Source organism: Vicugna pacos, chromosome 31 (assembly GCF_048564905.1).
Source record: "Vicugna pacos chromosome 31, VicPac4, whole genome shotgun sequence".
NCBI lineage: Eukaryota > Metazoa > Chordata > Mammalia > Artiodactyla > Camelidae > Vicugna > Vicugna pacos.
Genome location: NC_133017.1, coordinates 24,961,137 through 24,982,604, shown reverse-complemented (window position 1 = coordinate 24,982,604; position 21,468 = coordinate 24,961,137). Strand labels below are relative to the sequence as shown.

The window sequence follows — 21,468 nt, the reverse complement described above, 5'->3', positions numbered from 1 at the left end:
GTCCCCCCACATCCTTGCTTCGCCCTCGGGGGCAGAATGAACGAGTTCCTGTTTCCCCCTGTGGTCCAGCCTTCAGAGCTAAATCAACCTCACTTCCAAAGATTCATCTGAGCCAAAGCACCCTCTTTTGCCCTTTTCTTCTCTCATTTTCTCTTTGAAATCCCACCCAAATGCTTTAGCAAAATCTCCCTTCTTATTCTCCTTCTAGTCTATCCTATTTGTGGGTCAAAATCATGGTCCAAGTGGAAGGCCAGCCCACCCTTTTGAAGAATGTTAGGAATGGAAAGTATCTTCTCTTATATATTTGGTGCAAAATGTGTCTTTATTTTGTTCTCCGTGGCTGGCTCTGTGCTGGTTAAAAGGCAGCTTCATTTCATTGAGAAGCACAGAGCGTCCTGGGGACATGTTAGAAGCGTGGCTCGTCTTTCCCACCAGCCGATAGCGAGGTCAGTGTTATGGTTCTTTTTCATAATACTTCCTTAATGTAAAAAGTCTTGAAATAACAGTACAGGTAAGGTAATGAAGAACTATCAATCACTAGAGTCAGGAATTTCTAATCCGAGGAAAACAGATTTCCAGGTATCTGAGAAATTCTAAGCAAGAACTTGAGGGTAGGTACACATATTAATCATTAATTTGACTTTATGTGGCAGAGATTACAATTTCCCCAGTCAATACCCACCTCTTTTGTCTTCTTTTGCCACAGGAATGTCCTTATTTTATTGGGGATAAGCATGAGTCCAGCTACAACATCCAAATTTCTCAGCCTCCACTGCAAGTAGGTAAGACTACTCTTGACTTTTCGCCACAGGAGGGTGGGGCTTCCAGGAAAGCACCTTAAAAGAAAAAAGAACAGCTGGCTGGCGCCTTCTTGCCCTTTCACCTTTATCCTTCTTCCTGCCTGGAATGCAGACACGATGGCTGCACGCCAGCAATTATATTGGACCAGGAGGCAGCCTTGCAGTTGGAAGCCACTCACCGAGGATGGTGAAATGGAACTTCGGAAAGAGCCTGGGACTGCCTTCTTTAAATTTGTTTACGCAAGGTGAAAAACAGTCCCTGTCTCCTTTAAACTGCTGACATGTGGCTTCTGTTTTAGGGAGTTCAGTCTGAGGCTGGCTGATACGCTCCACCGCACTCAAGTGCAAGAGATGTCACGTTATTTTTCTAAATCAACAGAAGATGTATTTCAAGTCCCACTAAGCCGACTGGTAAGAAATTCAATCTCAGAGAGATGCAGGGGACTAGAGTGCATACCACTGGGCTTCCGGTTATGCCCAGAAAACGTGGTGAAAGCTTCTGATATTTGGCTCATCGGGATGGTGGCTAAGATGCCCACCCAGAGGGAGGAGGGGAGCTGCTGGGGCTGCTGTGGGCACGGAGGCAGCCAGGGCGACCCAACCCAGCCCCGACAGGTGCACCCAGCGGCCCTGCCTTCCGCTCCTGCCAGTCCCCACGGGTTTCTAAGAGATGCAGCCCCGACCTTCACCACCCCTGTGACTCACGGCTCTCCCTAGAATCACGGGATCCCCTTGCCCACAGACCAGCCCTCTGCCTTCATGCCTCCAAGCGCCAAGCTCTCCCCTCCCCCTTTCCTGCAGGACACTGTATTGTCACCCTTGTGAGCAGGGCCTCTTCCCTGAGGGTGGGGGGAGGCCTGAGGAAGGACATCACCCCTCTGAGAAGGGGTTTTTCTTACCTTGTCCAGTTCACTTGCCCGGGAGCCTCGTCTGGGAGAGGGTACGGCTTTCTCCGGATTCACCAACAAAGCAAAAGCAACAGGCTCTCTCCTGAGATCCTGAAATCTCCTTCAAAACTGGCCACCCCAGCCTCCTATGATGCCGTCTGCTCCTGTAGCCACCAAATATAGGAAAAATATAGAATGACTGAAAAGGTTAAAAGCTTAGAAAATCGAACGATGACACAAGGACAGAAGGGACCATCAAGCGGGAAACCAAAGAGGCGTAAAATGCAAGGACTCGGACCTTCATGCGGGAGAAAGAATGAACTCAGTGCCTGCAGGACGGGGACGGGCCAGAGTCTTGACGTATTTGACACGAGTGGCGTGGCTCGTGAGGACAGCGGTTTCATTGAAAAGGTAAGTCGCACGAGCCCGTCTGCCTTTTGCTTCAGGAAGTTAACATTGTTACAGCTTTTGCTACATCACCGCCGAGCAAAAAGGGTGGACACAGCAAACAGACCCCGGACGTCTCATAATCTGAAGTCAGGAATCAAGAGGTGTTTGACGCAAGGCATGCACGTATGACAGACCATGTGGAAATCCTGCCAGGACCTCTGGCTTGAAATGGACAAAGATGTTTTACCCCTTGAAGATTTTAAACCGCTGCTGAAAGAGCCAAGGCAGGGGTGCATCAGGCCCATTTCTAAGCATTCTAACGCAATCAACCCTGATGCTCAACTAGCCCTGCCTCTGTTTTCCCATCTGCAAAATGGGCATGGAGGCATTGGCCTCCGCCCCTAAGGAGGCCTGATCAGCGCCAGTGACTTAATGCACGTGGGGCTTGATGGAACGGGGAGGAAAAAAAGAAAAGCCACAGAGACGGGCTGTGTCTTTGCCGCCCTTAGAGTGAGGGTGGCCGTCTGGGGCCCCGGGGGTGCGTGTGAACTCACGGAGGTCACGCTCTGACGGGCTGGCTCCCTGACGTGCCGCCTGCCGCTCGCACCCGCCCGGGGACGGGTTGCGGAGTGCAGGCTTGTTTGGGTTCGCGGCAGGTGATGACAGCTCCACAGCCTGTGTTGTTGCATTCAGAGCCGGGTTTTGGGGCGTTCACCATCTGATTATTTGCCCTCTGACTCACGCCCCTGCTTGGAGAGCCGAGATTCAAGTCTGAAACACCAGAAACTTGAATCCCTTTCCCCCCCACCAGGCAAAGCTGTCCATCCAGCGGCCTCATTTTCTCCGAGTGCTGCCCGCGGCCGCGCTGCCAGCAAGCCCACGTGGGGTCCCCCTGAGTCAACTGCTTCCTCCTGTTGTGTCTCTGCAGCCACTCGATTTCTTTGCAAAGAAAATAAAAGGAAATCAGTCAACAGAATAAGCTCGCTAACACAATGCACTCGAAGACTGCAAGTCAAGTCATGGCTGAGCCAGGAAATCATCTTCAACTGGTGCTTTTCCATGAGGGAGAAATACACTGAAGGAGAACGCACCTGATCTCTACTAAATGGGTCTGAGTTGTCAGGCTTCGGCGGACGGCTGGGTCCCGGGTCCCGAGATGCTGCCGGGAGCACCCCCGCCCCCTCACCCCACACAGCCTGTCCTCGTGGTGTCTGCTGTCCCCGGCCCACTGGGCGTGCTGAGCTGTAGGACACGTTAACACGAAAGGACAGAAAGTTGTAGACAGAGCTGGCTTCCCTGGGCTCAGGCCTCCCGGGATCTGTGAGCCCCTGGGCGGCTTCTGCGCTTCGTTCATCCCCGCCCCACCTGCACAATGTGCCGTCTCCCCTTCCGGGGACCTCGGGGCGCACCGTTCCCGTGGTGAGAAGGGCTGTGCGGGAGTCAGCCACGCGGCAGCCGGGCTGGCCGGCTGGGGGCTGCCAGGTGTGAATTAGAGGTACAGGGACCCAGGTGCCTTAGGCGCAGGCAAGCCGGGCGTGTTTAAGATGTCAGGGAGGGGGACGGATGCTGGAAGGTTGAAAAGAGCCCTGAGAGGTAGGGAAGCTGCTGGGGCCTGCCCCAGCCCCTGACCAGGACCAGGTTTCTCTGGACCTGGAGCAGCCGTGAGGAGACGGCCGGAAGTGCCTTGGAGTAAGCTCCGCCCACTCCCCACAGGGAGGAGGGAATCTTCTGGAAGACGCTTGTCCTTGGTTCACTGCAGCCCACGCATTTGCGCACCAGATCCCGCCCCTCGCTGGCTGCAGCCAGTTCCCAGGCTGATGGCGGGGGTGGGGGGAGCGTCCTTCAAGGCACCCCTGCCCTCTGCTCACGGCTGCTCCAGCACCCGGGGAAACTTGGTCCTGGGTCAGCGGACTACCCCAGGGAGCCGTGCACGTAGCGACCAGGCAGGGGCCGAGGCAGCCCGAGCGGCGGGCTCTCCGGGAAGGCAAGGCGCACGCCTGCGTTTGCAGCGTTTGCTGCTCTCCGTGATGCCGCCGCCCCACCTTGGTGGAAGTCCGGTGGCAGCTCGGTGGCAGCACCGTGCCGGGGACCAGCAGCCGCGGGAGCTGCAGTGGTTGGGGAGCCAGGCGTGTTAGCCGAGCCGTTGTTTTGATCTCATTCATGTGGTTACATGTTGAAGGAACAATTTTGAGCCGTAACTGGCCTTGAGAGCCGGCTTGCAAAACCCTGGAAGCCTAGCAAGCCAGCTCCCTGCTTCCTCCCCGCCCCCTCTGCCTTCGGCCCCTGCGCCTCCAGGGGCCGCCTCCGCAGCTAACGACCCACGCGCACCCGCGCCAGGCTTGGCTTCGCGGCAAGGAGGAACCGCCCCCGCCCGCGGAAGGGCTCCCGCGGCTGCCTCGCCCACGCCGACCTCGGACGAGGGCCTCGGCCCCTGCCTCCGGCTGTCTTCTGGCGGCGGCTCTCCAGAGTCCCTCGTGCGGCTCCCCGCCCCTCCGGGGACAGAGCAGGTGGGACTCCTTCCTGCTCTCGGTCGCTGTTCCTCCTTTTCTCGAGACACGGGGGCCTCTGTCTCAGGATGGGCTGGGTGCCACGCCGAGGCCCTCCGCTTTCAGTCACCCGTGCCACCACGGAGGCCGCCTCTGGGCGGTGTCAGAGGGCGAGTGTGGGCATGTGGACGAGTGTGTGCCCAAGTGTGTGTGTGAGTTTGTGTATGTGTCTGTGTGTGTGTAGGTGAGTGTGTACGTGTGTATATGTGTGTGTGCAACCATCTGTGGGTATGTGTGTGAGGGCACGTGTGGACGAGGGGGTGGGTATGTGCGAGTGAGGCTGTGGGTGTGCTGTCAGCACCTCTGGCGTCCTCCTCTCGCGGCTGCGAGCCGTTTTCCTTTGGCGCCACCCTCACCTCACGTGGTCCTCGCAGAGCTGCCAGCCGAGGTGGCCGGGACCCCTGTGAGCAGAGAAGGGAGGGAAGGGTCATCGGGGCTGGGAGGGCTGAGCCTGCCTGTGGCCGTGGCCACGGCGGCTGGGTGGGGGGAACGTGAGGCACGAACAGGGTCCCGCCCTCACGGATGCGGAGTCTCGAGTCCCGGGTGGAGGGCTGTGAGACACAGAGCATCCGTGGGGAACCTGCTGCTCGGCAGAGGGAGGAGTGAGGGTGTGGTGAGGAGCTGGCTAGCACTCGGCTCGTCTGGCAGAGTGAACAGGGATGCTGCGCCGGGCAGGGAGCAACAGATCTGCAGAAAGCTGGGGGGCATTAAGGTGCTTCCTGAGATCTTCAGGGCTCCCCCAGGAGCCTGGGCTCGTACAGCTTCTTGCCACCCGTGGTCAGCATCTGAGAGGGGCTAAGAGTCAGTGGATTGTGTCCCTGGAGGAGGTGCAGGCTTCTCTGCTCAGGAGGCGACACAGCAGGGATGAGGTGGCACCAGGAGAGACACCAAGGGCTTCCCCAGTGCTCCCAGGACTGTCCCGCCTTGGGGCGCCAGGTCCGTGCCAGCACTCTGTCCGTGCTCAGGATACGCAGGGACTTCAGAAGCCCTGACCTTTACAGGCAGGGAACAAGAAGCTCATGTTCACGGCTCCCTGCACAAGGCGGCAGGCTCCCCGCAGTGTGTGTGGTCCGTGTCCCTGGAAGATGCTGTGAGCAAGGACCCTCTGTGCCTGCCCTCCGACAGGCTGCGGGAGGCGTGCAGCTCTGAGAGGCAGCGGTGGTGGAGGCCGGGGGGACCGTCCCATCCCACACCTGTGCCACCTGCATGGCCAGGGCTTCCAGCCACCCCGTCTGGCCGTCTGGGCCTCAGTCCCTCCCCGAGATGCATGCTTCCTAACGCCATCTTATAAACGCCTTTCCTGCTTCAGTCAAGGAGGGTGAGGAGGGCTGTTTTCAAATACCGGCTCAGTTAAACAGCTGTGTTGCAGAGGGACCCCTGTTGTCCCAATGTGGACCACCCCTCGGCTGCAGCTGTGGGAGGAGCAGGGTGCTGGGCTGCTGCTGAGAGCCAGAGCCTGCAAGGACGCAGACTCAGCAAGACCCCTTCCCCACGTCTGTGTGTTGGACCGACCAGGAACCAGGAAGGCGGTGGACAGGGATGCGTACAGGACACAAAGGGTCCCACGGCGTCTGAGCAGCACGTGTGCCTTACGTTAGCAAAGCACTGGATTCTGAGCACTTTCTATGTGCCAGACACGTGCCATTGTATCACCGAACCATTACAGCCCCTGGAAAACTATTTTAAAAAAGCCACCAGTATCCCCGGGAGGGGGGTCAGATGACACCCCCAACTTAGGGGTGACACCTGAGTCACCTCCGACTCACAAAAGGTGACGATGTAACGGGTGATCAGTGAGGGACGCAGAAATCAATTGGGAGTCGCCTCCGGGGGAGGGGCACGGGAATCTGCACTTGAACCTCCACCCTGGGGGGCTGGTTGCACACCTCGGCGGGACGACCTCTGCACTGTGAGACCTGGTCTCATGTTCACCCGCGTTGCCTGATGTCTAAGGGACGCACCCCTTTGGGGTCCTGCGCAGCCCCACCTGACGGGGGAGCGGCACCTCCCAGCCCCGCCGCCCGCAGCAGCGCTGGGGCGCGCCGCCAGGTCCTCTTCGGCCCTTCCTGGGCTCCGTTGTCCGAACGTTCGTCTCACCCAGGCTGCTGGGTGCGGAGCAAAGCTTGATGAAATCAGCTGCCCCTGAACGTGTTTCCGGTCGTCCGGGGTGAATTACGGGGAACCCGGGGAGCGTTGCGAGAGCCGTTCTGTTTGCCCCCGGCACCTGGGACGCTGGGCAGGGAGCCACCCGCTGCCCATCACACTGCTTGTTTTGTTCCCAAAGCGAAAGGAACAGAACGTACAGGTGGACAGACCTGCAGGGGCAGCCATGTCAATTCAGGCAGAAACAAGCCGTCTCTGACACACTCGAGCACGCAGGGATGGGGCGTCCCAGGGGTTACCTTGTTCTGTTTCTGTTTGTCAAAGTCCCCCTTCTCTGGATGGAAAACATGCCTCTGAGCCGGCCTCCCCTGGGCAAGGGAACAGCCGCCGGGGAGAAGACACAGCTCGGATGCGTATCTCACCCGACGTGGGGATGGAGAGAGGCGAGCAGCGCGGGCGGTGGCCGCCGGGTCTCGGTACCCTGGGCTGCATCCGTCTGGCTGAAGCCTCAGCACCTCAGTGACCGCCAGTCGCCTCTGTGACCTCGTGGCTTCTCTCCATTTGCTTTTTCCTTTTTTTTTGGTTCTGTTTTGCTTCCAGTTTTCTCTCCCAGCTCCCTCCGGCCGCCGCTCCTGCCCAGCAGCATTGGCTGCCCGGGGGCCACACACCGGGGGCGGGGACCCTGCGGGGCTGGGGTGGCCTCAGCCTTCCCCCGACGGCCTCACCTCTCCTCCCATCGTGTGTCCATCACGGGGGCTCCTCACTTCACCGCCACAATAAGAAGGATTTCGTGTTGCCTCTATTTTATGGAGAATCTGTGAAATCAAGGAAGTGGCTTGCCCCTGGCTACACAGCCAGCTAGCAGCGGAGCTCAGCCCCTACCCTGAATCACGCCGGGTCAGAATCTTGCTTTTCTCTTGCCATGACTTCCCTTCCCCTCTGGCCCTTTGACTTACTACCCTCCTCACACAAACTGCGGTCCCTGCCCATGGCTGGGAATCAGACACTGAGCGACACATTGACACAGCAACTCCCAAAAGCACTTTAGATGTGGCCTTGGAGTCCTTAAAGGCTCGGGGCGGGGGACCAGCAGTCTCCATTCTCTTCCACTGGAACTGGCTGGATTCGGCCGCCTGACTCCCCCGTGGGTGGACGCTCCTTTGCTGATCAACTTCAGGCTTGGGGTTTCCTTTCTGCCCTCGGCCTGTCCCCAGGCTGCCCACGCCTGCGGGCAGGATGAGCTGGCAGTGAGTTGCTCAGGGGCAGAGTTGGAAGGGAGGGCTGCCGGGGAGAAGCAGCAGGAAGCGCGCCCAGGCTGGGTCTTCGGGCGTCTGGAGAAGGGGCTCCGGACCCGGGGACTTGGAGGTGAGGGTGGAGCTTAGGTGAGCGGCGGGGGGAGGTGGCTGCAGCTTTCTGGGCCTGCCTGCACCTTCCCCCCTCTGGCGTGATGGGTGAGGCGCCAACCTGGGAGTCCACTCAAGATCTTACGTTGGAAAGGCCACTCGAGAGATGCTTGGTTTCCAGTTGTTAATCTTTGGGAGCTTAGGGGGCCAAACTAAGGGTCACCTGGGGCTCTTCGAATGTGTGTGTGTGCGTGTGTGTGCGCATGGTGGGCCCCTAGTTTGTCGCACGTGCCAGTTTCCACGATGTAAAGCCCCCATCATGGCGGGGCACCAGCTACCAACCAATACGATGTCACAGGCATGGAGATGGCACGAGCTGCGTGGTCGTCGCCGTTGTGAAGTGTTTCCACCAGACAGACACCACAGACACAGTAACCTGAAAATCACAGAGTACGCGGTGTGGTGAAGCAGAGGTGACACACGGCCGGTATTCATTACCTTGTGCTTTAATATCATTTATTTAATTGTAGGTGTATACGCTGTAATTTTTAACAGTGGTCATGCCTAACAGCTGGCCCCCAAATTCATGGGCATTCGGCAGGCAGCTCCAGCACACGGATGCCGGCCGGCTCTGCCGGGCGCGTGGGGAGCCCCTGGTGCTGGACCCTGGCCTAAGGAAAACGAGAGGCTGTTTGGAGACGGAGACTATTTCACGGGGGTCCTCGTGGGTGAAATTTGCCAAAGAGCCGTGGGAGGCCCGCATGGGGACCCCAGGCGCCTGGGGTGCACCTTAGTATTTACTCAGGGAACTGTTAGTTTTGTTTTTTTGATTATGGTATTCACATGCCTGTCCATTGCTGATCCCGTTAATGACATTACAAGGTGCAGTGAGCTGACCTGATGGGGAGAGGGGAGGCCTTAAGTTTTTTCTAAACGCTTTGAGGCGTCTGTGTGTGCGCTCGTGAACATACGCATGTGTGTATATGTGTCCCTGTTTCTGGTGTGGCAGCCGACGGCCAGACTCCGCTGAGCAGGACTGTACCCAGGTCGTCACACTGCAGAGGGGAACAGAAGTGATGGCCGTAAAGCTCAGCCTCGTGGGTCCTGCAGGAGGGACAGGGTGCGGTTCGAGGGGCGGGCCCGTGGGTTACCTGGGAAGGGTCGTCACAGCTCGCAGGCGGTGGCTGCAGTGTGTTTGTGCCCTCACGCCTCGTTAGGCGTCATGCTTGCTCTGTGCAGCTCTCTGCACTGGCGGTGTACTTAGCAACAGGAGGTTAAGTATGTACGTTCATACACATAAATACATGTGTATATTTATACATGTGTATATTATATATATTTATATATGTGTGCATATGTATCTTTGTATGTGTATACACACACACACACTCATAAATATACACCATCTCTATTTAATGAGCTGGGAGAAGCTTCGGCTGTGGGCACCTGCGAGGGTCACAGGTTTGCCCGGGGGCTTTGGAGCCTCGCCAGGCTGTGCTTCGCTGCCCCCTTTGAATGAGGGGCCCTGAGATGCCTGATGGGGTGCTGCCCTGCTAGGGCTGGCCCCAGAGCTCTCTTTCCAAAATGCACCCCCGCCCCCCGCTCCCGCCGCTGGGGTAGAGCCGGAGCGGGCCTCTGGGAGGCGGCATCCGTTAGCGCTGCCCTCCCTGCAGGGGTGCCAGGCTTGGCCCTGCTGGGTTTCTGGTCTAGCAAACCTGAGGGCGCACTGCCCTGCCTGAAAGCGGCATTCGTCTAGAGCGTTCACAGGAGCAGGCTGGGGGCGGGGGCGGCAGCTCCCCGGAGGCTGCCCAGGTTTCTGGTCCTTTCCAGGGGAAGGGCCCCGAGGAAGAGGGCATTGGACCCACCGGAGTCCGCAGCCACTTTCCAGCAAAGTGCCCTGGGGTCAAGGAAACAGCTGTCTCCTCCCTGTGGGGCGGGCAGCAGGGTCTCGGGAGCAAACCTTCCCTCCTGAGGCCTGGCCGGGCCTGAGCTGCATCTGGGGCTGAGAAAGCATTCCTGCTGTCCTGCCCAGAAAGTGAGAATGACTGAAAAGGGGGCTGGAAGTCACCGGAGAAGCAAATAAGAGTCAGATCAAGGAATCCTTTTTTTTTTTTTAAGCGAAAACACGGCCTGTTTAATTAAACTGTTCCTTTTTATAATTCATTGAATCTTATCACAGGTCAGTATCTTCATTCTGTTACCTTATTGGGTACATTCACTAGTATTACCTACAACTTCATATAAAATTAAGTAAGAATTAAAAGCACAGATAACAGACTTGCAGGTGTAGTGAACAATCTTACGGTTACCGGGGAAAAGGGGTGGGAAGGGATAAACTTGGGAGTTTAAGATTTGCAAATGTTAGCCACTGTATATAAGAAATAGATAAAAAACAGACTTCTTCTGTGCAGCACAGGGAACTACATTCAATATCTTGTAATAATCTTTAATGGGAAAGAATATGAGCATGAATCTGTGTATGTATGTGCATGACTGGGACGTTGCACCAGAAACTGACACATTGTAACTGACTGTACCTCAATTTAAAAAAAAAAAAGCAGAGCCAGGAACACAGTCCTGATCTGTGTGAGAGGTTCACCATCACGCACCCTGGTCCCTGCGGGGAGACAAGGGGGAGCACCCGCAAAGCCAGCGAGGGTGGACGTGGTGCCCTCGGGAGGTCCTGCCCGGTGCACCGCCCATCGGTCCCATCCCAGCACTGGTCACTCAGCTGAAGGGCGGTGGCAGAGCTGGGCCGGTGCACTGGGGATTCTGGATCTATTTTAAGCCACATGTGAACTTAGATAAGGCAGTTCCCCTTTCCCTGACTGTTCCTGGAAAAGGGACTGTGTCTGTATTGCCAGCTTTCCAGGGTTCCCGTGAAGAGTGAGGCAGTGTCGTTTACACACGTTTGGAAGATGAGACGAATGACATCTTGTTGTTCTAACAGGCCACCATATGTACAAGTTCTTTTCTTTGAATTATTATTCCTTTTTGGCTGGTTTATTTCATCTGCAATTCTGAAGGTGAATGATTTTCTCTTTCAGGACGGTTTTGGCCCCAATTTTTGTTTAGCTTCATTTGGTTTTTTTTTTTAACTTTTTTTTTATTGATTTATAATCATTTTACAGTGTTGTGTCAAATTCCAGTGTAGAGCACAATTTTTCAGTTATACATGAACATATATATATTCATTGTCACACTTTTTTCTCTGTGAGCTACCGTAAGATCTTGTATATATTTCCCTGTGCTATACAGTATCATCTTGTTTATCCATTCTACGTTTTGAAATCCCAGTCTATCCCTTCCCACCCCCCATCCCCTTGGCAACCACAGGTTTGTATTCTATGTCTCTGAGTCTGCTTCTGTTTTGTATTTATGCTTTGTTTGTTTGTTTGTTTATTTGTTTAGATTCCACATATGAGCCATCTCATATGGTATTTTTCTTTCTCTTTCTGGCTTAGTTCACTTAGAATGACATTCTCCAGGGACATCCATGTTGCTGCAAATGGCATTACATAGTCTATGGCCATACCATCCTGAAGGCGCCTGATCTTGGCTGATCTCAGAAGCTAAGCAGGGTTGGCCCTGGTTAGTACTTGGATGGGAGTCATTTGCTTTTCAAAAGAGACAGAAGGGAACTGGTTTGTCTGGAGTGCCCCCTCCGTCTCCATGCTGTCCCAGAGGCCATGCCTACATTATCTTCTTTAACCACTTTTCATAGGAATGTCTGTAAGAATAATGAAGGATAAGAGGTGGTTCTTAATTTATCTTCTTGCAAGAAAAAGTAATCTCTTGCTTGACTTGTGGTTACAAAACGCATTAGAAAAATTAAACTGTATTAGAATGTCCAGGTCTTCTCTAAGCATTTGAGGTGCATCCATTCTGACTTTTGGAAGTTTACTTATTTTGTGTGGAAGGAAAATGCAGGCGGCAAATTCTTACGCATGGATTCAAAGAAGAGTCACGGACTAAGAGCTTCATCCTCCTCCCCTTTCTGTCCCCACCGTTATTTATTTGTCTTTCAATGCCACAGGGTTGAAGTTCCCTTTCCCACATTACACCTTCAGCTAGTACTTGAAGGCTTATTTATGTAAATACCGTTAACTGCCAGGACTCCTTGTAACCAAAAACCGGACCCCTCCGTGCATCGTGATCAGCACTCACTGGCCAAAATAACAAACCAGCTTCCTGGAACACGTTTGCTTAGAACTGGCAAGAAACGCCCCAGAAACATTAGCTTGCCCTCTGCCTCCTCCTCGTACGCACGGCCTGACCTTTGAAGATCAAACAGTGCAGCACATACGCCCTCCACCCCTCCTGTTTGTCATAGCTCCGCGTTGTCACCAGAGGCCCTCGGCCAACCAGGGGTTGTGTCAGAAAAGTACTGGCTGAAATCCCCGGGTTTTTCTACCCTTGTGACGCTGGCGCAGAAGGAGCCCCTTCCCAATTATCTGAGGGGGGTGACCTGCTGAGTTTTGCTGGAGTTTGGCTTCGCCAAAGTCAGCTAAAATAGAGGCTTAAAAACAATAAAATATCTCGTTTTCCTATATGGAGCTAACGGTACACAGGGAAGGAGGGACAATTTAAATGAACATTCAGAACCATTTGAGTGTTAATATTAATGAAATAATAGTAACAGTAGCATGGCTAGGCCCGCATAAGAATGACAAGGCTACCCTGTCACTTGCTCCAGGAGACACACTTCCGACGATGCAGAAGTCAGAGGAGGGGCGAGCTCTCCGGAGGGTCCCAGGCAGCAGGCAGAAGCCCTGCTCTTCGGGTATCAGCGTGTCCCCAGCCGTTTCGCATTAGCTGTGAACTTGGGGGGCTGCAGTCCGGACCATTTTCTACATTAACCCAGGGCCACTGCAGGGTTTCCTGTGTCCACCTTCAAAACACAGACGAGACACCGTTAACACACGCTCGCATCCTTCAAGAGATTTCCGTCTCTCTTTGCAGCCCTGCCCTGGCTCTGTTGGCGACATGCATGGAAGTGACTCCAAGATTCTGTTCTAAAAGAAATCCTTCAGTAAAACTTTTCCCATTAGGAAATGCATCCAACCAAAATTCCAACCATGGTGGAGAGGGCAAAAATAGTTACCCTGGATCGCAGGACCAGCTGAACATCTGGGCTGTTACTGTTGGTTTGGGTCCAATACCAACCTCCTCGCCTCACCCCCCCGCCCCCAGAACCCCTTGATTCGTGTGCCCTTTGCTGGGAAGGACGGCAAACGCCACGCGCCTAAGCGCTGCGCTGTTCCACTCCAGGACGCATTCCTTTCCCCGCGGTCACTGATGCCAGAGGAAAGTGGAAAGGGCGGGCCTGCAGCCTCCAGTGGGGACGCGGTCCAGAGACCGAACTGGTAACTGTCCTGCACTTACCACGGATAGCGTTGCCATAGCAACCCAGCAGAAGGACACGCAAGACTCTGATCAACCTGGGCAAATGGATCTTCTAGGGAAAAAAAAACCCAAAAGAGACGTTGCTTGCAGTGACCTTGTTAAATTCCACCTGGTTTCTGTCTGCTGAGGCAGCGGGAGCTGTAACAAAATTCATTTATCTCCCTATCTTTACGTGTCAGACTGACAGGGGCCCCTGTGTGCGTCGACACGAGCCAGCTACACAGCAGCGCCCACAGCCGAGTCTCACTGCATCTGCGGACCTGCAGCAGGGGCTGTGTTTCCAGACCCGAACCCCAGGAGCTGGGTTTACCGAGGGGTGGCCAGCTGCGTAAGTTCTGGTTGGCTGTTTCTCATCTGTGGAGCGACGGCCCCCTGGAGAGACTGGACCATTGAAACCTTATCCTTACCTAAGGAGCACCACCAGAATTCCCTCCGGCTGGGGCCTCAAATACCCCGGAGGAGGATAAGGAAAGGATTTGGACCACTTGCCTCAGCTTTGAGACCAAAATGCTAATAAACGAGCCAGGCCAGCGTGTGAGCTGCTGACATTTCAGGAATGCACACGCCCAGAGTCAAATGCAGAAAGCACCTGCCTCGCTGAGTGTGTGTTTACCCCAGTTGGCAGGGTCTGGGGAACCGAATGAAAGCGGCAAACAGAACCTTGCTTTTCTGTTCAACTTTGCGTAACAGGGCGCGTTAGCCGAAGGCTGTCACCAGTGAGCTTTGCCGTACGAATCTCTTCCCAAGAAAAACGCTGTGGGAGAAACTTCTAAGGAATAAAAACCTCTTTTGGGTGTTACTCATGCTATTTAAGTCAAGGGAGATGTTTTAATTAAGAAAAACCAGGCAGCCATTTGGTCATATTTCTACTCACTCAGAGCTCAGGTTCTCCACCAAGTCTCGGCTGTTGCTCGTGGCCCAGGCTCCCTGGCCCTGTTCTTGGGGCTTTGGGTGAGGGGCTATTTATGCTACTTGGATGATGTCAAAATGCATTTCTTTTTTCAAATGTAAAAATGCTGCAAGTTCGTGGAAAACCAGGAAAGCGCAGGAAAGGAATGAAATTAAGACCACGCATACCTGATGCAGAATGTCCCAACCCACACGTGGCGACTGTGCGCATTTGGGGCGTGAGGCTTTGGAATCACTAAGCACCTTCAGATGAGCTGTGGCGGCAGCCAGCGCAGGAGAAGAGAGCACCGCTTCGCTGGCGCTGCACAAGCAGCAGGAGTGAGGCCGCCGGAGAGGCTGTCCGGCGAAGCCAAGTGCTCGGAGAGTCTGCTTTCATCGGAGGGGACCAACAAGCCACAGCTGGGTGCTCGCCTGGGAAGGGTTTCTGGCTCCCAGGAAACTGAGGAGAAAATATGTGGGGATGCTGGGCTGAGGTCACAGAACCTCCCCCCGACAGAGGCCACCAGGGTTCCAGGTTTCCACCAGAGACAAGCCGTCACCCTCAGGATCCTCCCACATTTTGTGAGGTGGACGTGGGAAAGGCAGGAGGAGGAGATGGACAGTGATGGCTCCCCCTTCCACGAGCCCCTGGGGCACCGTGTGGATTCAGGACTGACCACCAGTGGCCTGCGTGGGAGGGGCCGGGGGGCCCAGTTTTCAGAGGGAAAGCTCCCCGGAGCTTCCTGTCTGCCCTCCCCGCAGGGCCCCCTCACATCGCTTGGGCCCAGTGGTGAGCTCACCAGCTTTGTGGCTTAAAGACCCCTGGTCGGCAGCTCCAACCTGGCTCTGCTCCAGGCCTGAGAGGCGCATGTCCAGCTTTCTTCTGGCCATCGCCATTTGGTGTCTGTGTATACGGTGGCCAAGGCTAAATGCTGGCCCTCCTTGCCACACCGCCCCGTCGTCTGCCATCCGTTTCTTGCTGATGGCAGCTGTGGCTAGAGGCTTCCCGTCTCACCTCAACCAATCATTGAGAAATCCTTTCAGCTCCACCTCCAGAATGTATCAGGAGCCCCACCCTTCCTGGATTACCACCTCTTGTCCTTACTCAGACATTCACTCCCCATGGGACCTGTTCTGACCATCTTTTTAAAAATCACCCTCCATCTCAATTCTTCCCGTTACGCTTTCTTTTTGCTTTTCTCCGTAGCTCCACCAGCTTATTCCATGGGTGTCATGTGTCCCGTCCAGAGGCAGCCCATTTCTCTATCCCTTGAATCTGGGTTAAGTCTGTGACTTCTTTAACCAATAAACTATGACAGAAGTCATGCAACTTCAGGGCTAAGCCTTGAAGAAGATTGGCAGGTTTGGCTTCCTCCCTCATGGAAAACTTGCTGGAGAGATGATTTCTACTAGAACCCGGCCTCCTTTCCGTGGGAAACTCCAGCCTCACGCAGAGGCCACATATGTGCTTCCACTTGACAGCCCCCACAGAGCTCCCGGCTGCCAGCCTGCACCAGTTGTCAGCCATGAGAGTGGGCCATCTTGGGCATCCAATTCCAGCGAGCCCCTGGCCACCAACGACACCAGTGACGGCGTGTGGAGCAGAAGAACTGCCCAGTGGAGCTCGGATGACCCATTGACTTGTAAGTGGTAATAATATCACTTTTTTAACTCACCAAGTTTGGGGATGTTTGTTACGCAGCAGTAGATAACTGGCATGAATACTATGAAGTTTATGTGCATAATTGTGTCTGCTGTTTGTCCTCTGTCTCCCTTGACTGTCTCATGGCTCGAGTGTAATCCCTGCAGGGCAGAGGTCTCTGTTTTGCTTGCTGATGTATCCTAAGTACCTGCACCAGTGGCTGGTGCTTCACAGGTGTCTGTGGAACGAATAAATAAACTGTTGGTTTGGGCTAATTTTTTTGTTGCTGTTATTACTTTAAGGGAGGATTCCTAAAGTCATAATTTACTCATTTTTTAAAAGTAGGATTGAATTTTAAATTTCTTTTTTCCCCAGAATTTATTATATGAATATGCCATTTTCCTTAATAATGTGGGATATTATATTAATATATTTCCTAAACTTGTATTTCTATTAGATACCCAACAATCTCCAGGGATCACTCTTATAATGAGCTACACAATTTGATGTCTTTTTTGGGGTGGTAGGGTTCTTACATGGTTTTTATTTTTTTAATTTAAAGGGGCCTATCTATATTTATATTCCCATTAAAAAATAGTTTGGTTTCAGGGTTTTACATGCTTCATAAAATGAAGTGATTTCTTTTTATATTTTGGAAGAAATATACACATACACAACATTGGTATAATAATAATAATACAAAGAATATGAAAAAGAACAGCCAACTTGAGCAGCCTGCCCTGAGCAACTTCTCTTGAATGAGCTGTTCTGGGAATAGGCCTTCCCTTGAAGATGATTTTTAAGAAAAGTAAAAAATACGCCAGGTGCTATAAAATTACAGGCTACAGCTCATTTTATTCAAAGAACTGTGGAGCCATGACACAAACCAGAAGAGAGGAGAAGGACTCTCCTTGACAGTGGCTCTCCTTGCCCTGCTGGTTTCAGAATAAGGAACCGTGAGCTTCCCCTGAGCCCCTGGAGGGGTTTTGCGTCTGGAAACTGTCTCTCCAGCAGTGAGGCTGAGCTGGATATTTCGTAGCTGCCTGGGAACTAATTTTGCGATTGACCAATTTCACGACGTTGGGGAAATTCACCTCCAAGGCTTTGCTTCCCCGTCTATAAAATGTCAGTGGTTGTACTGCCGGCCCCCAGGAGCAATGAGATCGGCCACATGGCAGGACACTGATTAGCCCAGACACTGACCGTTCATTAAACATTTAGTAGCTGTTGATAATTTCAGATCTGGTATCATCTGATCATGGTTCCATTTTCTCATGACTTCATAGAAAGGCTAACAATGGTGTTAAATGGTAGTGTTTTGATAATCAGATGGTCTTTTATGTTCTCTAAGCAGAAAATAAAAGCCAGCGCAAACACAAACTTTCAAGTTCACTTCAGAAGGCTCGAGGTCTACACTAAGATCCTGTAGCTGAGCACACGCCTGCTCTTCCAGCGAGCTGGTTCTCAGGTTTCAGGATGATGGGTGGGGGAGCTGGAATTCCACTCCCCCGGGAACCTGGGGCGGTAACGAGTGTCACAGTGCTCCTGACGCTTTAGATCCTGCCTTCATTCCCCACTCCCCCCCCAACACACCCTGCCCAGGATCTCCTTCAGTTGTGTTTGTATGATTTCTTGTGTGTTGTCTGCACTGCTGTCCTCAGGTTTGTCAGCCCCTTCAGTCCCTCACTGGGGGTGGGGAGTGCCCACCTGCAGCACCACACGTGCAGCCCGCCTGTCCCGAGCACCCGCGGGCGGCCCGGGGTCTGCAGCTGCTCTGACTATCGTGAGGCTGTGCGGCTTGGGGGGGCCTTTGGTTTTCTCCACCTCCAGCTGTTGATGACACCGCACTGCGGCGAGCAGATCTGTCTCCCTTGCTTTTCTCACGTTCCCTGGGGGTTTGTGCTCTGATCCTTCCGAGACCTGGCCTTACTGACTCTCCCACTCTGCTTTCTGGCTTTCCGGTCCGACCGTTTGTCCCTGGACAAGCACGCCCAGGCCAGGTAACATGTTTTCTGTGGTCGTCGAACACCAGCCCGGTCTGGATGGAGAAACCCAAGAGGCCGGTCTTCCCTCCACACATATCCTCTCCCGTCAGGTTCCAGAAGCATCACTTGGCTACTCCGCGGTTCACAATCTCTAATGACTGTCCTTGGCCATAGAGGTAAGTCTTAATTTAATACAAACCCAGTTGGACCCTCAAAGCCATATAGGGCTCTAGCCTTATAATCACTGTCCTGTTCGCGTTCCTGGTGAGATGGTTGTCCTCTTGGCTTCCTTGACTACTTCCTGCCCATTTCTGGTCACTTTTAAGTGGGGGGTGGGCATTTAGACTTCTTATTTCCCTCAAAATGGACCCTTCACTTTAAAAATGGAGCCATCACTGGAGTAGTCCACTTTCTGGAGTTATTATTTCCTGGAGCACAGTCACCTCTCACAACCCTTGGGGTTCCCTTCACGTCAGAAGAGCCCTTGCAGAGCCGGCTCCGTGGTTTTGAGGACGCTTCTGTGTAAATAGCAGCCTCTGTGTTCTGCCCCTCTAGGTCCTGCTCCCGTGTCACCCACGAACACGTCTTTGCACTCCTCGCCCAGAGGGAGTAACAGAAGGAATTGTTTAAATAATTCTCACATTTTTATGTACATTTTTCTATGGTACTACTATTGTTAACCCAGGCATGGCTTGGGCACAATTTTTTCCTAAACAAATTCATCACAGACGAACCGGCCTCTCCTTGAAGACGGGACGCTGACTTGCTTTGCCTCTTCCAGCAGCAAACAGATGGGAAATGGATTTGGAAGGTGTCCCACGGAGCGACAGCCCAGGCTTCTTCCCTGGAACCTGGTGTGTGATCCAGGAGGGACAGATCCCTGGATGAGGAGACTTGGAGCCACGGAACACAGCCAGGCAAACCACCCGGAGGGGCGAGGCTCTGGGCACAGGCTCTGGGAGATCAGCTCTACAAAATACGCTGTCAGTGTCCCCCTGTCCCCACACAAGAGCTCGAGTGGGGCTTAGAGCTTCTGCCGGAGGCATGAGCAACACTTCCTTAAAAGCATTTTGTGTTAAGTCAAGGGGTCAAGCAGAGAATTCCCAGTGGTGACTGCTTCTCCCAGCTGCATGGGCGCCCACCGTCCCACCTCCCGCCTCCCTGAGCAGACTGGATGCTCTGTGTCATTGGATAAAACGTATTCTAAAATGACTATTGCTCAAATTTCCCTCCAACATTTTATTATGAAAAATTTCAAGCATGCCGAAATTTGAAATAATTTTACCGTGAGCACTCATTTCCCCACACCCTGAAACACCATCTTGCTGTACAGTACTTGCTTTATCACCTACCTGTTCCTGTTCATCAGTGTGTCTTGGTTGTTATTAAATTTCAGAGTAAGTTGCAGACAGAAGTTTGTTTTTGTCACTGAGCAGACCCTAGGGGGCCTTCCTGGAACAGACCCCCACTCCCCCACCACAACATGTCCTCTGCCTGCTTCTTGTCTGTAGAAAAACTTTAGTCTCCTTGGCCTCCTGTAATTCCAAAGAGTGCATTTAACCAGAGAAGTGAGAAAATGCAGAAAGACAGGAAAACAGTCAAGCAAGACGAAACAGTAATAGTTTAGCCATTAGACAAAATCAAGGACCTTTCGTTTCTCCTCAAGGGCCATAGATAATATTCCGAGCCAGATCTTTTGGACTGTTTTACTGAAACCCCCACCAGGTGGTAGACGTATGTTGCCCAGAAGCACGTGGACTCCAGACAGTTTGGAACCAGAAGGTTGATGATGTTGGCTCCCGATGACCTCACCGCCAACCAATCAGAATGTCCATGAGCTGATCGCGCAATTACACCCCGCCTCCCTCATCCTGTCTTTAAAAGCCATTCCCTGGAAGCCTCTGGGGAGTTTGGGTCTTTCAAGCACTGGCTACCCGTGCTCCTTGCTTGGTGCCTGCAACAAATGTTGCACTTTCCTTCACCACAACCCAGGGTCAGTAGGTTGTCTCCACTGCGAGCATGCAAGTGGACTCAAGTTTGGTTTCATAACATTTCCAGTCATGGTATTTGATTAATTTTAAAATTTCAAAACTAATTTTTGAAAGACATGCAATCTTATAGTTATAAAGGAAGGCACAAATAAAAACAACTTGGGGGGCGCACAGAGCTCAGTGGCAGCGTGCATGCCTAGCACACACGAGGTCCTGGGTTCAGTCCCCAGTGCCTCCATTAATAATAAATAAATAAACCTAATTGCCTCCCTCCTCCAAAAAAAGTAATAAAAATAAAATTGAAGAATGCAAACAAAAATGTGTGCTTTCTCTTTGAAGGCTGAGACTGGCTGTCCTTACAGAAGACAGGATGATTAAGAAACACCTTCAGTGGCCACTATTAATACTCGACATCTACAGGCAACCAGCAGGCACAGAGAGCTGGGAGCCACAGGCTGGGAGTCTGGGGTGGAGAAGGCAGAGGGGGATGATGGGATAAAGGGCATGTGGCAAAGGGGCAATCCAGGAGGTGGCACCAAGAACAAAAAATGCAAACTGAAAACCAGGCTGGTGGTCCCACTGAGGCTTCACTCTGAGAGGGGTGGGCATGTGCCGTATCTTGGAGTGATTCTCTGACCTACATACTGAGTGACACAAAAGTCTGCCAGTGTTGAGTGAGGCTCAAAGCAGAAAAGAGCTCTACAGAAGGTCCAGGATGAGGCCCAAATGGCCTGGAGTTTGTGCCACACAACCCTCCACGTAGGTGTGTCTGTGATGGGAAAAGACGTCTTGTGGTGTTTACAGCAGACCACAATAAAGGAAGAGACCCTTTGGATCCAGAAGCCAGATCACGCCATTTACAGCAGAGAATTACACACCATTCAAATACCACCTCCTAAGAGGCGGTGTGGCCCTGGTGGAGGTGGAGCGCCTCGCCACGTGGCCAGCACTGCCCATCATGATCTCGGTCTGTCTGATTCACCACGTCAGGCTGGGACCAGATGGCACTCCACTATGAGCTGAAGGTGGTGCTTCTGGAACTGGGCACAGATTAAGCAGCGTGAGCGTGCATTTCAGGTCCCTGTGTTACCCCCAACTGCTGCACCCACACCTCTCCCTCAGCTCACACCCACGGCCCAATGGGAGACTCCTATGATCGGCTGATGGAGGAGGAAGAACTTGATTCACGAATAGAAACCAACAGATTTGTTTGTGGGTTCGGGCCCAGGAGGGGCCGCTGCTACACTTGACTGCACTATTGGCCCCATCAGGGCAGCCTGGAGACACAGCGGCGACGGGTAATTCTCCCGGGGGTCGGAGTTTTGAGTAGCTTACTTGGAAATTTACCTGGTAAAGAAAAAGAAGTAGCTGGTAAGAATATACATGGAGTCAGGGGCCACTTTCTATGCCTTGGCTTTCGGTGAGCAGCATCAGGGGAGATTAGAAGACTGGTCCCGGGAGGGCTGGAGGGTAGGCGGGCTGCAGAC

The 21,468-nt window shown here is 53.3% G+C and overlaps 2 long non-coding RNA genes across 3 annotated transcripts; one reads left to right on the top strand and one right to left on the bottom strand.

The window, feature by feature from the left end:
• Positions 1-422: 422 nt before the first annotated feature.
• Positions 423-3,378, bottom strand: LOC140690694 (uncharacterized). The gene is made up of 4 exons (XR_012065954.1): positions 3,169-3,378; positions 2,632-3,016; positions 1,700-1,851; positions 423-836 (listed from the first exon to the last, which is right to left on the bottom strand). It is a non-coding gene; the product is annotated as an uncharacterized lncRNA (long non-coding RNA).
• An 8,190-nt stretch (positions 3,379-11,568) lies between these two features.
• On the top strand, positions 11,569-21,060 carry LOC140690693 (uncharacterized). Of its 2 annotated transcripts, none has more exons than XR_012065953.1 (3): positions 11,569-16,006; positions 18,101-18,166; positions 18,546-21,060. It is a non-coding gene; the product is annotated as an uncharacterized lncRNA (long non-coding RNA). The 2 variants fall into 2 exon arrangements; XR_012065952.1 differs by having other exon boundaries at positions 17,992-18,166.
• The last annotated feature ends 408 nt before the right edge of the window (positions 21,061-21,468 follow it).